Source organism: Astatotilapia calliptera, chromosome 15 (genome assembly GCF_964374335.1).
Source record: "Astatotilapia calliptera chromosome 15, fAstCal68.1, whole genome shotgun sequence".
In the NCBI taxonomy this organism is placed as follows: Eukaryota; Metazoa; Chordata; class Actinopteri; order Cichliformes; family Cichlidae; genus Astatotilapia; species Astatotilapia calliptera.
In genome coordinates, this window is record NC_137436.1 from 19,528,923 (window position 1) to 19,544,595 (window position 15,673).

The following is a 15,673-nucleotide window of genomic DNA, read 5'->3' on the forward strand; positions in this document are numbered from 1 at the left end:
GAGAGAAGCTTCAATGGCCTCTGGAGAGCCATAACACTTGTCCAGCCTTCGCCAAAGCATGTTCAAACCCATGAATGGATTGTTGACATAAACTGCCCTTATCCTCTTGGCGTGGTGTAGCGACTCCCCACCAAGCCACTTAATGGGCAGGTCCAGTTCTTCACTAGGTTTGAGGCTAAGTCCCTCCACAGCGTTAACAAAGCTAGATTTCCATGACAGATAACTAGCAGGCTGGTTATCAAACACTTTTAGTCCAGCTGTGACAAGGTCTCGACGCGCCAGATATACAGCTAACTCAGATACACCTTGAGCCTCCAGTGGTGAGCGGGGTGGAAGTTGGTTTGTTGAGTCTGTGCAGCGATGTGTGTGCATGGAGGGGACATCTCTATCTGTGTTAAAAGACAGAGGGTCAGGGCGATTCTTTCTCTGGTTGCCTGGGTGCAGGCCTTCAGCCGAGCAAGCAGAAGGATACGGCTGTTGTGTGTCACGACTGATGCGATGAACTTTGATATCTGGGAGGTGTCTGTGTTGTGGTACAGAAGCAGCAGCCTGTGTTTCTTTCTCATTTTGAGCTAAAGCATAACTCTGCCCTGAAGAGAAATGTGCTTGGATGAACTCACCAGTTCGCTGTAATGACTGCTTCGTTGCTTGAGCATGACTGGCTTTACTCCCAAGGTCACAGTTGTCTAAATCTGCAGCAGCCTCAAACACTTGAGCCTCTGCTTCACACTCTTCTTTTAGTGCATTCAATGTAGCCTCTATGCGTGCTTTCTCCACTTGCATGTCTATTTGACGTTTGGCATAGGCTGCTCGCGTGCGTGCAGCTTCCGCCTTGGCACGAGCTTTAGCAGCAGCGGCACTAGCTGAAGATTTATTTGAACTTTGCTTGGAAAATGCAGCTGAGGCAGCACACTCTGACCTAACCTCCAGGCTCTGAATATCGGCGTCAATAGGGTTTGAGCTGGACATTGTTTAATACAGGCAGGTGAATGGGTCTTCAAATCCCGTAAAAAGATACAGAAGAAGCGAACGTAGCCTCTTTGATGTTTTTCTTCTACTTACTTACTGGTTACTGGTGGCGAAGAAATAGGCTGCCGAGATTCCTTCAAAGCTTGATGTGATGGGCCATCTTTTCACTGTTCTGTCCTCACTAAGCGTTGTCCTCGTGAACGTAGACTCAGCTATACAGACAGCTAAACACTCTCCTAATCAAAATCCAGGGAACAGGCCAATGTGTTGAGTTGGATGATTTAATAAGGAAAAAGTGTGAAACTGTTGACAAAACCAGAAATAAACCAATAAAAAAGTTGCCTCAATATACAGTATAACAAACACATATTCAAAAATATGAGCACAATATTTATCTGCTTAGTGAGTGCCCGAATAAAACATCAAATGAAATCACACTCATGATCAAAACGTTAAAGAAACCACATGACATATGAGCTAGCTTAACCTTACTAGCTTAGGTTATACATGCATTCAAATTAAATTCTAACTACAAACTATATCACGCCTTCACAACAAATAATAATGCACACAAGTTGTCTCAGTGATAACAAACAATATTACTCACAGATGATGCCGTTTATCAGCTTGTGAAGGCATGGATGGCAACAGATTAACGGAGGTGAAACTGCCTCTGGCTAGATCTTACAGAGTAAAAAAAAACACACACAAACAACCACTAGAGGGCAAACTGCTGCAGAACAGAAAATACCTAATGCCAGCATAGATCTGCTACCAGTAACGGTAAGCTGAAGATATGTCATGCAACGACCAGCGAACTTCGTAACACACTTTCAACATTGCATGTTGACTAAATTCATTGTTAATTATACTTCATGTAGTATTTAACCTAATAAGTTTTTTTTCTTTTTCTTATTCAAGCACTAGTATTTTTCCACTGCGTTTTCCCCCTCCATTATTGTTGTTGCATTTTCACCATTTTGTCTTTAACACAGCAGCTTCACTGCAGAGTTGTTTCTTGTCATGCCAGTTGTCTAAGTTTATTTTACAGTCAGTGTTCTTAAACCCAACCTATTAAATTCACCAGTTACTATGTTGTGTTGTTATTAGGCATTTTTGCTTTTTACATATGAGCTGCAGAAGGAGATTTTTTAAAATCAAGACACTCTTTTAGGAGCTCTTCTAGCCCCTCTCGGTAATCTTCCAAGAAAATAATGACATGTTTTTATTAGGGCAGTGTTTCTTCCTTGAGCCATCAGAATGAAGCATTTTCAGAGCCTTTTTCTGATTTGGTTGAAGAAAGAACTAAATAGGATGGTATTTACAGTGGGGCAAAAAAGTATTTAGTCAGCCACCGATTGTGCAAGTTCCCCCACCTAAAATGATGACAGAGGTCAGTAATTTGCACCAGAGGTACACTTCAACTGTGAGAGACAGAATGTGAAAAAAAAATCCATGAATCCACATGGTAGGATTTGTAAAGAATTTATTCGTAAATCAGGGTGGAAAATAAGTATTTGGTCAATAACAAAAATACAACTCAATACTTTGTAACATAACCTTTGTTGGCAATAACAGAGGTCAAACGTTTACTATAGGTCTTTACCAGGTTTGCACACGCAGTAGCTGGTATTTTGGCCCATTCCTCCATGCAGATCTTCTCGAGAGCAGTGATGTTTTGGGGCTGTCGCCGAGCAACACGGACTTTCAACTCCCGCCACAGATTTTCTATGGGGTTGAGGTCTGGAGACTGGCTAGGCCACTCCAGGACTTTCAAATGCTTCTTACGGAGCCACTCCTTTGTTGCCCGGGTGGTGTGTTTTGGATCATTGTCATGTTGGAAGACCCAGCCTCGTTTCATCTTCAAAGTTCTCACTGATGGAAGGAGGTTTTGGCTCAAAATCTCACGATACATGGCCCCATTCACTCTGTCCTTAACACGGATCAGTCGTCCTGTCCCCTTGGCAGAAAAACAGCCCCATAGCATGATGTTTCCACCCCCATGCTTCACAGTAGGTATGGTGTTCTTGGGATGCAACTCAATATTCGTCTTCCTCCAAGCACGACGAGTTGAGTTTATACCAAAAAGTTCTACTTTGGTTTCATCTGACCACATGACATTCTCCCAATCCTCTGCTGTATCATCCATGTGCTCTCTGGCAAACTTCAGACGGGCCTGGACATGCACTGGCTTCAGCAGCGGAATACGTCTGGCACTGCAGGATTTGATTCCCTGCTGTTGTAGTGTGTTACTGATGGTGACCTTTGTTACTTTGGTCCCAGCTCTCTGCAGGTCATTCACCAGGTCCCCCCGTGTGGTTCTGGGATCTTTGCTCACCGTTCTCATGATCATTTTGACCCCACGGGATGAGATCTTGCGTGGAGCCCCAGATCGAGGGAGATTATCAGTGGTCTTGTATGTCTTCCATTTTCTGATGATTGCTCCCACAGTTGATTTTTTCACACCAAGCTGCTTGCCTATTGTAGATTCACTCTTCCCAGTCTGGTGGAGGTCTACAATACTTTTCCTGGTGTCCTTCGAAAGCTCTTTGGTCTTGGCCATGGCGGAGTTTGGAGTCTGACTGTTTGAGGCTGTGGACAGGTGTCTTTTATACAGATGATGAGTTCAAACAGGTGCCATTCATACAGGTAACGAGTGGGGGACAGAAAAGCTTCTTACAGAAGACGTTACAGGTCTGTGAGAGCCAGAGATTTTCCTTGTTTGAGGTGACCAAATACTTATTTTCCACCCTGATTTACGAATAAATTCTTTACAAATCCTACCATGTGAATTCATGGATTTTTTTTTCACATTCTGTCTCTCACAGTTGAAGTGTACCTCTGGTGCAAATTACTGACCTCTGTCATCATTTTAGGTGGGGGAACGTGCACAATCGGTGGCTGACTAAATACTTTTTTGCCCCACTGTATGTAACACTTACCTATTCTTTGTGAGCATTCAAAGCACTTTTTACACTGGAAGCCATATTCACACACATACACACACAAACACACAATTATACAGTATAAAACATAGAATATAGTTTTTATCAAGTGAAACCTAAAAACGAGTATCAATTTAAAACCTACCAAAGTAGTGATCTCTCCCCTCCCCAAGTGGCTTACTTGTTTGGATCTATCCTTTAAATTTCGGCCATCTTGTGGCTGCATTTTTTTTGTCTCTCAAAGCATACTTAAGCCACTGATTGAGTGTGCCTGTTTCCAGTTTACAATGGCATGAGTTTGCTAAGGTTATTCTAGTTATTTGTGCATGGTCGTAGTCAATGAACCTCAGATCTTTGATGGGCAACTAATAAGAGACCAATTTGTAAAAGAGAGTTTGCTTTCACTGCTTTGAGATCAATCATGTTATCAATGTTTGGTGGAAATAGAATAAGCATTAAGTAAAACCAGTCCTCTCTAATATATCACCTTAACATAGCGGTCCCCAACCTTTTTTGAGCCACGGACCGGTTTATGCCTGACAATATTTTCACAGACCGGCTTTTAAGGTGTCGCGGATAAATACAACAAAATAAAACTAGTACCAGTACCGAAAAAAAGAAGATTTATTCATAAAAGACCCAGGAAAACAGAGTTAACGATAAAAACGATAACAAAATAACGCTAAAAACCAATAAAACCCCTGAAAACCATACATTTCACACCCGAGCCTCAACTCTCGCAGCCTGGCACCAAACGACTCACGGACCGGTATCGGTCCGTGGCCCGGGGGTTGAGGACCGCTGCCTTAACAGATAAACTCCAGGGCCCGTATCCCTAAAGAATCTTTGTGCAAAAAGTGGCTCCTAGCGGCCAAATTCTAAGAAAATTCTCAGAGTCATGACGTTTTCTTAGAATTTCCCCTAAAAGTGACATGACAATCCCAGTTAATATAAAAGCTATTCCTCAAGATTCCTAGCGCTTAAAAGGGCTCCTAAGGCGAGATCTGCTAAGAGCAGGGAAGAGGACTTTTAGTGGCTTAGGAGTTCCCCTAAGCAGCTGCACAAAATGGCCAACAGAAGAGGCAGGAGAGATGTCCTGCAAACACTGGATGACAGGGAATTATTGAGATGCTACAGATTGGATCGTGCAGGAATCATGTTTGTGGTGGATCTCCTTAGAGATGCAATTACTTCACCAACTCGACGCCACAACGCTATTACACCGGAGACGAAAGTAATCACAACCCCGAGGTATTTGGCAACCGGGAAAATGCAACAATGCCAGCAGTGATGACTTGGGTCTGCAATCACAGACATTGCTAAAAGCTGAGCCGTGTTACCCTCGTTAAGACCACACTGGACTTGTAACTTTGTGATTTCTACTTCATTAAGGACAGCCTCTTGAGATAGGCCATCTTGTTTTCAACGGGGTCCATATGGGAGTGAAAGTACAAAATATGCCAGCTAGGATATTAATATGAGCAAATAAGACACGAATCATTATTTGAACAGGGTGTAATGAGTTTAAGTTTTCACATATTTTAGATTCTAATGGCTATAACCCCTACAGCTTACTATTCATTTTCCAGATATTTTCTTGAATGTGAAATATTATTTACAATTACAGTCAGCATAAGATTAGAGTGTATAATATGTTTATTGATTTGAGGGTACATCCTTTGCTCATTATCACCAAAAGCTCATTTCCATCAAACTTGTAGGATCAACCAATCACGGCTTTTGAAATGATGACTCATACCTAGCAACGGGGTCAACCACACCTCCTCACTAAGATGGGATTTTCCATCCATTCCTTGCTCAGAGTTCACTGAAAATGTTCTGGAATCACTTCTAAGCTAAAACTCCTGGCAAGGAATTTTTAGGTTAAGTTAGGAGCTCTCTGAGAGGATTCTCAGAATCTTTAGGGATACGGGCCCTGATTTCTAACGAGCTTAGAGAAAGATGTAAAGGAACTGGAATGAAAATTGAAGACGTTTTCAATAACTCATAAACGGCTATGATATGCTGCTAATACTCTTTAAACCCCTGTAGATATTGGCAGTTCAGTATGTTGTTCAGTGCTCCAGCCTTTAATTTAGCTAGTTAATTTTTTTTTTTAGTAATATACTGTATTTTAGCACACTTTTTGAAAACAGTGTAGGCCTGTATTTCTGTTTTTCATTGCTTGTGACTGAATAACTGAACTTACAGCTTGAGCCTCAAGAACTAGTGATGTGCTATACCACTGATTTCCTTTCCGATCCGATACCAACTAAAATTCAGGGTGGTATCGACGATACTGATCCGATACCGATACTTTGTACAAAAACTTAATGTTTCATTGTATTTCATAATACAATATATTATTGTATTATTTTAATTGTAATAATAATATAATAATAGAGCTTTATAATGATTAAAGGACATTAGACTACTTGTTCTTATTGCTAATAATGCAGAATATTCATATAGAAATAACAAAAACCTGAAGTTGTGCGCTATTTGAGCATGTTGCCTGCCTGCAGCACTAAAGGACTCCGCTAGAGACGTCTGTCTTGCCCTAGCAGCACCTGTCCCTCGCCTCCTCTTCAGTTCGCCTCAACATAAGTTCATCATATTCTGTGATATGATTTACCCTGAGGTGTTTGATGAGGTCAGTGGTGTTGCCACAACACCTCACTGTCTTGCCACATATTGCAAACCGCGTCTTGGCTGTTTGTGGAGGTAAAATCCGTCCACACATGACTCCGTTTCCGCTCAGCCATTGTTGTGAGTGCGCACGCCAGGGGCTGCGACACATTTATACAGCCGTGTTTCGCATATGACTATGAAAGGAGTAGTCATATGTCTAAATTGGAAGTATGTCTATGAAGGTTCTCAGTCATCCAGGTCATCGTAGTCTAAGGAGCTTGGAAAGAATTGTTTCCATGAAGCACTTGCTGGTGTCTAGTCAAAGGAGTTTTCAAAGAAAAGTGTCTGGACTTCTTTAAGTTGCTTGAAGACGTTTCACCTCTCATCCGAGAAGCTTCTTCAGTTCTAAGGGTCAAATGGTGGAGAGTCCCAGATTTAAACCCAGTGGGAGTTTCCCCCCAAAGAGGGACAAAGGACACCCTGATGATCCTCTACCTAATCACATGAGCAGAGGTGTGAAAATGGGTGTGGGTCACTCCTCTTTCAAACCATCTGTCCTCTCTGTCCATGTGAACATTGGCATCCTCGAAAGAGTGACCTTTGTCCTCCAGATGCAGATGAACTGCTTAGTCTTGTCCTGTGGAGGTGGCTCTTCTATGTTGTGCCATGCGCTTGTGAAGTGGCTGTTTGGTCTCTCCAATGTAGAGGTCTGGGCATTCCTCGCTACACTGTACAGCATACACCACATTGTTAAGTTTGTGTTTTGGAGTTTTGTCTTTCGAGTGAACCAGTTTTGTCTGAGTATGTTGCTGGGTCTGAAGTACACTGGGATGTCGTGCTTGGAGAAAACTCTCCTGAGTTTCTCTGATACACCGGCTACATAGGGGATGACAATGTTGTTGCGTCTGTCTTTCTTATCCTCCCTCGCTGGTGTCTGGCCTTCTTTTCTGTGCATCTTTGCTGACTTTATAAATGCCCAATTAGGATAGCCGCATGTTTTAAGTGCTTCCTTTACATGTGTGTGTTCCTTCTTTTTCCCTTCAGGCTTAGAGGGAACATGTTCTGCCCGGTGGTGTAGGGTCCTAATTACTCCAAGTTTGTCTTCCAGAGGGTGATGGGAGTCAAGGAGGAGGTAATGGTCTGTGTGTGGGGGCTTCCGGTAAACTTCATTGTTGAGGTTGCAATTCTCTTCAATGTGCACAGCGCAGTCCAGGAAAGGCAAACAGTCATCCTTTGTGTCTTCCCTGGTGAACTTGATGTTTTTATCCATGGCGTTAATGTGCGCAGTGAAGGATTCCACTTCTTGTGTTTTGATTTTGACCCAGGTTTTGTCTACATATCTGTACCAGTGGCTGGGTACTGTTTTACCCCGGTTCTTTTTATTCCTCGAGCATCCAGAGACTGCACCGGAGCTCAGTAGTTATTTTCACAAAACCTTTATTCGTCTTTACTCATCTTTTACTCATCTTCATTTAAGCATGCATCTTCTAGAAGTGAAGACGAGGCTGGTGTGTCCCTCTCCAAAAAATCTTCACCGCTTTGTTCGTTACAGCCAGCTTTATAGAGGCGTCCCCATCATAAAACCCCCTACGGTGTGCTGCAAACTCTGTGTCTGTATCTATGTCCACGAGCACATGAATGCCTACATGTGCGCGTTCCCGCGTGTCTATGTGAGTGCTCGTGTGTGACTGTGTACGCATACCTGTGTGTATGTGTGAGTGCACATGAGTGAGTGTGCGTGTGGATGTGTGTGCGTGTGCGTGACAGTTAAAGCACTGTGGGTGTAGGTGACTCCCTAGGTCATAAAACCCATCTCCCTTCCAGACCACAGTTATCCAGTTACAAATGTTGAGACCCCCACCCAAACATTCTCTGGGAAATTTCCACTCAGCATTAACTGCTCTCTGTTTTACTTTCACATTTCAAGTGGGGGAGGGGTCTCCTACAATCTACTCCTAAGTTCACGACACAGTGAGTCCTTTATTATATTGAGGGCAGTGTCTCTACAATAGTTCTACATTCTATGTTAACACATTTCTAAACTCTAAAATAAGCTAAACACTCCTACAGTACTCTCCCTTTAAAAGAGCCAAGAGCCTTTCTTTCCACTTCTTCCATGTAAAGGTTGGGCAGCCATGTTTTTGTCTGTAGAAGCCCTCGTTGTATTTGAAATATGTAGTGGTGAAGCAGAGGTCTAACAGTGTGCAAATCTGATCGGGTGTGAAGTTGGTCCTGTCTTCCAAGGAGCTGTCTTCTTGTAGTCGTTTTCTGATAGTCTCCACTGCCTCTGTGGTGCGTATGCAAGTGAAGAGGGAGACTACATCAAAGGACACCATGGTTTCATCTGGATCTAGGGTAAGTTTCTGGACCTTGTCGGTGAAGTTCTTGATGTGATGTGGGGTGTTCCCCACAAGAGGTGCCAGGATGGTAGCAAGGTGTTTCGAAATGTTGTAAGTGGCTGAGTTTATGCTACTGACAATGGGTCTGAGTGGGACACGCCCCCCCAAGTGGTACCCCAGATACTGTACCTCCCTCCGTCCAGCCTCACACTTCTTCAGGTTGGCCTTGAGCCCCACCTTCCTCAGAGACTCCAAGACAGCAGCCACCCGCTGCACATACTCCACCCAGGTGTTACTATGGATGATGACATCATCCAGGTAGACAGCAGCATATGCAGCATTCGGACACAGTACCGGTCCATGAGCGTCTGGAAAGTGGCGGGGCTCCAAACAAGCCGACGGAACTGTGACGAATTGGTACAAACTGTACGGAGTGGAGAAGGCCAGTTTTTTCCTTGGGCTATGCAGACAGGGGGATCTGCTAGTAGCCCTTGGTTAAAACCAATGTAGCAGTGCCTAACAGGAGCTCGTCGACCTGGAGCATGGGATAAGCATCAAACTGTGGCACGTGTGACAGAACAATTCATCTTGCAATAGTCGACACAGAACCGTATAGACCAGTGTTGGGCAAGTTACTTTGAAAAATTAATTAATTATAGTTACTAGTTACTTCTTCAAAAAAGTAACTAAGTTAGTAACTGAGTTACAAGATTCTAAAAGTAATTAATTACTTGAAAAGTAACTATTGCGTTACTTTAAAAAAATGTTTAACATTTTTTTCCACGGTATTATTGGCCATTTTTAACAACTTTTGATTTTCCCCCAACATTTCACCTTTAAAAACTATTTACTTTGCTTGTTTGGTATCATCCTTTTCAGCACAACCTAACGTGTCTGAATTTACAGTTATGTTTTCATTTTGACATACTGTATTAACACAATTGATCTAAGCTCTAGCAAGCACTCTCATAAGCCGAGAGTGCTTGCTAGAGCTGTCCTCAGACAGTAAACGTGACGAAACTATTGAGGAAAAAACGCTGCATATTATGCACATATTGTTTATCATGACTCTGGTTTTACGTGGCCTATCAACACAATTTAAAAACTGGTATATATCACCTTGTTGCTTTGTCATCTTGAAGTGGTCATGTGATTGGCTTACCACGACTACTTTATTCTTCCTCAGTCAAACAGCAGCACTCATTGTTTTGCCCCCTTAGCTCCGGGTGTTGTGCCAAAAAGTGATCATCAGGCAGAAAGTAATTGCCGTCCTCGGGAGTGCGCGCAGCTGCTTAAAGCTGTATCACCCCGATAACTTACGTAGACGGCTACTTCCATACAGTACAACTGATGCGGTAAGCTGAAGACAGCTTTAACTGTCTGGTTGTTGAAAAATAGTAACGCGACCGCACCGCATTTTCTTGTTAGTAACGGTAATGGCGTTGTAACGATAGAAGTAGTAATTAGTTACTGAAAAAAGTAATGCCGTTAGTAACGCCGTTACCGTTACTTGTAACGCCGTTATTCCCATCACCGGTATAGACCCGTCTTTTTTCACAACCAAAACTATGGGGCTACACCAAGCGCTGTGTGACTCTTCTGTTACTCCTGTTTTCAGCATTTTGGCCAATTCCCTCTGAACAATTTGCCTCTTATGCTCAGGTAACATGTAGGGCCGTGAACACACAGTCACGCCAGTCACATGGGTATGGGTTTTGTCATACCCATGTGACCGGCCATTGGGTTGTAATGAGCCACCTGGAAAATAATTTCTTCTAGGCATCAACAACTGGGTGTGTCACAACACGATACAATCTGTTCCTAATCAAAAAAAAAATGAGGAAATGTCAGCGCTGCTTCAGGGCAGACCATCTGACCTCAATTCTTATCACCTGGTCAAAGGCTGAGCATAGGGTGTCATCATGAGTGCTGCCCAAGTGTGGCGGCACTGAGCCTCTCATTCAGCAGGAGCAGACAGAGAGTCCATTCCTCCGCAGTCGCCTGTGACACCTCCAGGAAGGCTTTGGGGTTTTGGGGGGAGCATCATCAGCACTGGCAAAGAGCCAGATCGAGTGGTTTTACAAAACCTTGCTTTGAGACCACACCCTGAACCCGCTTTTCCACTCCTCTCGCCCACCACAGAAACATCTTGTTCATAGTATTTTTTTTTTTTAAATACAACCTGTAACTGCATGAAGGTCAGAGCAACCATTCAAATTATTTCAATATTTATTCAAACACATGTATCCTTTAAATTAGACAAGGGACAAATGTTTTTGTGCATGAAAATGTATTTTTTGCTTTAGCATTATTAGGTGTGAATGCGGGGGTGAATGTGAGTGGGAATGATTGTCTGTCTCTGTGTGTTAGCCCTGCGACAGACTGGTGACCTGTCCAGGGTGACAGCTCCAGCGACCCTGAAAAGGATAAGGGGAAGCGAATGGATGGATGGATGCTTTAGCATTATAATAAAATGTGTTGCTGGAACAGTAAAGTAGTTCAACACATTACAAGTGTTGCAGAAAATTATTGAACCTTATTGAAAATTTACTCAATACATCTCATTTGTCTCTTTAAATCATCTCATCATGTCATCAATCATTCAGACACATTTTAAAGCCATAGCAGGTCATGTTAATTAGTTTGTTTTTCAGAGGCGCATAAAGCATTCAACTACAGTAAAGAGTTTTAGACTTTCTCTTTCGGGTGGAAGTCTAGTTAAAAACAACTCTCTCTCGTTTGAGCTGCTCTCGGTTAAAGCGTTGGTTCAGCTTTTCCTGTTGCTGAAGTTGTTTCAGTTGCTGTAGTTGTTGCTGCAGTTCCTGCTCTACCTGCAGTTCTCCTCTTTGTCTGCGACGTTGTATTGCGCTGTGGTCAGAGAGAAATGACAATTTAGATCCACATGCAACAAGAGTAGTTGTCAAGCATTTGCAATAATTGTAGAAGCACAAGTTCTTACCGATGGATAGCCTTGCCAGCTGAATAAAAGAAAAAAGAGATGGAAATAATGTAGTATGAATTTGACACAGTATTATACATATAATATTAATGCAGGATGTACAATGCAATTATACCATTCAAAGGGAATGTGCCTGTAGTGTACATCTTACCATACTATAATTCATATAATATAAAACACAGTAATGCAGGATGTATAATGCTGTTACCGTAACTGTAGTGTACAACTTACTTATCCTAAATTAGCTTTGTCTAGAAATGATAATTGAGCTGCGATCATGGTATCTGATACCACGGCCAAAAACCTATTTTTTGCTGATAAAATACTTTGAGGAAGCTAGCTTATGTTTTTGTGTTAACTGTATTATAGTGAGGAAGTAATGATCACTGGCATTCCTAATTTTAAGTAAACAAAGGTAAAATAAATGAGGCGAGGGTAAGATGTTTTCAATATTAGACAATTTTACAGGTCAACTTTAAATTTTTAAGCCCATAAGCCTCCAGCCAAATCTGACATTAGCTGTTGCTTTTAAATAAAATCAGACACCTCACTTTTTCAGAGAAATTGGTTCTCATCCTCATAAGGTTCCCGTGTAAAAATATGCTATTGTCCAAACTTAAACCTTGGTGTGTTTCTTTCTAAAATTTTAAATGTATTAAATATTTAATGTATATGTATGTGTTTATGGTTATGCATATAGTAAACTTATGATTTACATAGGAAATGCGAGCAAAGAAACTGGTAAACATAGTAGTCCAACATTAAATTAACATTAAACACTGTAATGTTATTACAGTAGTTACACATCTCCATTCGTACATTTTCTACAATTTCTACATAGATGATGATTGTTAGAATACATGAGAACGGGTTACTGTAAAAAAAAAAAAAATCCCTGTCATGATGGGTAAAAAAAATCTAAATATCAACAAGATTACCGCTAGAAAGTCCACCGATAATATGGGAAAGAAAGCCTTCCCCAGGTTCAGCCATGAGGACGACCATCGACAGCACAAGGAACAGTATAGTGCACTTCATCCTAGAGATAAGAATCAGAGAAATCCTATTACTTTATTTAAGTTGAATTTAATGGCTCTTTTTGAGTTATCAAGTTTAAGTAGTTTTTTTTTAATTACATACCTTAAATACATACCTTTCTGATTGAGAGGGAATTCAACTGTTGGCTATGGAAAGTAAGTGGTGTAAGGCCTACAAGTAATGATCGCTGTGTGTTTGCACATCTCTTTATATACCAGTTGTTGAATTACTTTATGTGTTGCTTGTGCAATACAGGATGGAAAAAGTAGACTATTACATGGTATTTTGTAATGTACAATGAGCAATTATCTCTGTCAATGAGGTTATGTTTGCATGTGTGTGCGTTTCATTGTTTCTGCCTGTGCGCGGTTCAAAAGTTCAGAATGAATTCTGATACAATTTTGTATGATTGTAGAGTGGTGTTATCTTTGTGTCTTTTATACACCAAGGTCATCAATGTAGTGATTTATTGATGTTCATCTTCTTACGATCAGAATATCCCACTTTTTATTAGCGTCTCTTCATGAAAGAGTTTGCAAGCTCATAGAGTTAGTTACATTTTTTGGTAATTTTGCCAAGAATTAAAAAAAAAGGGAATAAAGTGGAGACTTTCAGCTTCCTTTGACAAAAAAATTTAGATAATTGTTCAGGCATTACCAACATTTTCAAACCCAGTCCCTGATTTCCAGGAGTTAAAAAGTAATTGGAAAACTTACTGACAGATCGATTCACAGCTAGGTGAGATCTGTTCCTTTTTTGTTCCATGGCCAATCAGGCACATAAAATGACTGAAGCTGTGGCACACACCATTTATGATGGTGATCTGATTAAAGAGTTTTTTGAATAATCATTTGAAATATCCATATTTTTTCTGTCTACAATTAGAATGCTAGTATACATAAATAAGTTAGAATGACTAAAGCAAACATAAGATTTTCATTTTGGTCTGTAATAATTCATATTTCCCATCCGTTGACATACATGTAAGGGCAGAACTAGGAATAGGATTTAGGAGCTAGTTCTCGTAGAGAGGTTCAGTTCTCAATAGTTCACTTCTTTGGAATGGTTTGTCTGCTTGCCTGTCAATCCGGCTTATCGGTTCCAGATGCACTTGTGTTACAATCACTTGATTTAAGTTTGTCTGCTGAAGGGAGAAAAATTATGTCTGAAGTGTAGTGGTGTGCGGATTCTTCCGATACCAGTAATTTATGTTCTAGAATCGATTCTCATATTAAAATATCGATATTTTAGTACTTTGGGGTAAATTTGTAGTTTTTCATTAACAGGAACACAGTGGAAAGAAACTATATCGTTCGGATCATCTAAACTGGAAGAAACTACTTCCTCTTACGCCTTTCATAGTCATATGCGAAATAGGGCTGTATAAATGTGTCGCAGCCCATGGCCAGTGTTGCCAACTCCTCAGTAAGGAAAATCAGTCAGTCTGTGTGTGTGTGTGTGTGTGTGTGTGTGTGTGTGTGTGTGTGTGTGTGTATGTATATATATATATATATCTATATATATATATATATATATATATATATATATATATATACACACACACACACACATATATATATATTAGGGGTGCAACGATACACAAAATTCACGGTTCGGTTCGGTTCGATACTTTGGTGTCACGGTTCGATATTTTTTCGATACAAAAAAAATGTTCATGCCTTTTTAATTTGTCATTTATTAAAATTATAAATATATATTTTAACTCAAAAGTACAGTTTTTAAATTTAACCCTAACCCTTGTGCGCGTTTTTTATTTTGACAGCAAATGTGCACCTGCGGACCACTTATGTGCAGCCCTGGTTATTTAGCTCGTCATATTGCAGCCACAGAAATTCTTTTGTCCATGAAACCATAAAGCTGCACTTTCTTTTTGCCTTATAGTCTCATTTGTCATAACTTCTCCGTTTTGTGGTAAGCTTTTCTTTGGCTGTCACTTCTTCACCCCGACCTGTCTTATTTGGCTCAGCAGAACTAAAATATATATACTGCTACTTTTACACACGGACTCACATAAGCTCAGCGATTCTCTGCGCGATCAACCTCTCACATGTTTAAGCTTGCTGCGGGAGATTTCACTTGTCATGTTTGCATAGTAAGCTAACGATTAATAAGACGATGTCAGAGGAATTGGTGCACAAATTATCATCACTCACAGATCAGTGCTGTCATTGCAAAGTGAAAGCAAAAAAACAAGCGCAAATTCAAACGCGACTTCAATATGTCACATATTGACAGTGGCTCACCGATGCCAATGACATAATTACCCAGCTACATTTCTGAAAGAATGCAAAAGCATTGACATATATTTTTCCTACAATAGCCCGACGGGCAGGAAAGAGATAGATTTTTGTAGCCCGACTGGAAAGATCGCTAGCTCCAGGACGTCAGGCTAGCGATTTTGCAAGCCCTGTATCTGATTGAGGAATCACTCATCTTTGGAAAAGAGAGTTTATTACAGAGAAATGTCTCTTTCCAAAATAAAAGCTATACTATCCGCTTCTTCTGGGCTATATTCTCAGCAGCATAAGGAGAATCACGTGCTAACAGCTGTCTAAATGACTCGGCTAAAGTTAGTGCATGCTTGTTGTTTTTGTCTTTGCACTAGGATGATGTCGGCGTAAATGTGCAGTCATATTCGTTGTGTTCCCACTAGTGCTTTCAGGTTAATCTCGTTGAAATGACCTTAACGCCACAACACGGCAAATCTCCGTTAACGAGCTACCGCCGATCGCCCCGTGCATGGGGCTAGACGGCCAACACGTTAACGAGCT

At 41.2% G+C, this 15,673-nt stretch overlaps 1 protein-coding gene and 1 long non-coding RNA gene across 4 annotated transcripts in view; one reads left to right on the forward strand and one right to left on the reverse strand.

The window, feature by feature from the left end:
- The window catches only part of LOC113037346 (exostosin-1), a 342,532-nt gene that overhangs the window by 182,388 nt on the left and 144,471 nt on the right, over window positions 1-15,673 (forward strand). The window lies entirely within an intron of this gene.
- On the reverse strand, window positions 11,462-13,052 carry LOC113037352 (uncharacterized). 2 transcript variants are annotated; one of them, XR_013901942.1, is made up of 4 exons: window positions 12,997-13,052; window positions 12,782-12,882; window positions 11,844-11,862; window positions 11,462-11,752 (listed from the first exon to the last, which is right to left on the reverse strand). It is a non-coding gene; the product is annotated as an uncharacterized LOC113037352 (long non-coding RNA). The 2 variants fall into 2 exon arrangements; XR_013901943.1 differs by lacking the exon at window positions 12,997-13,052 and having other exon boundaries at window positions 12,782-12,943.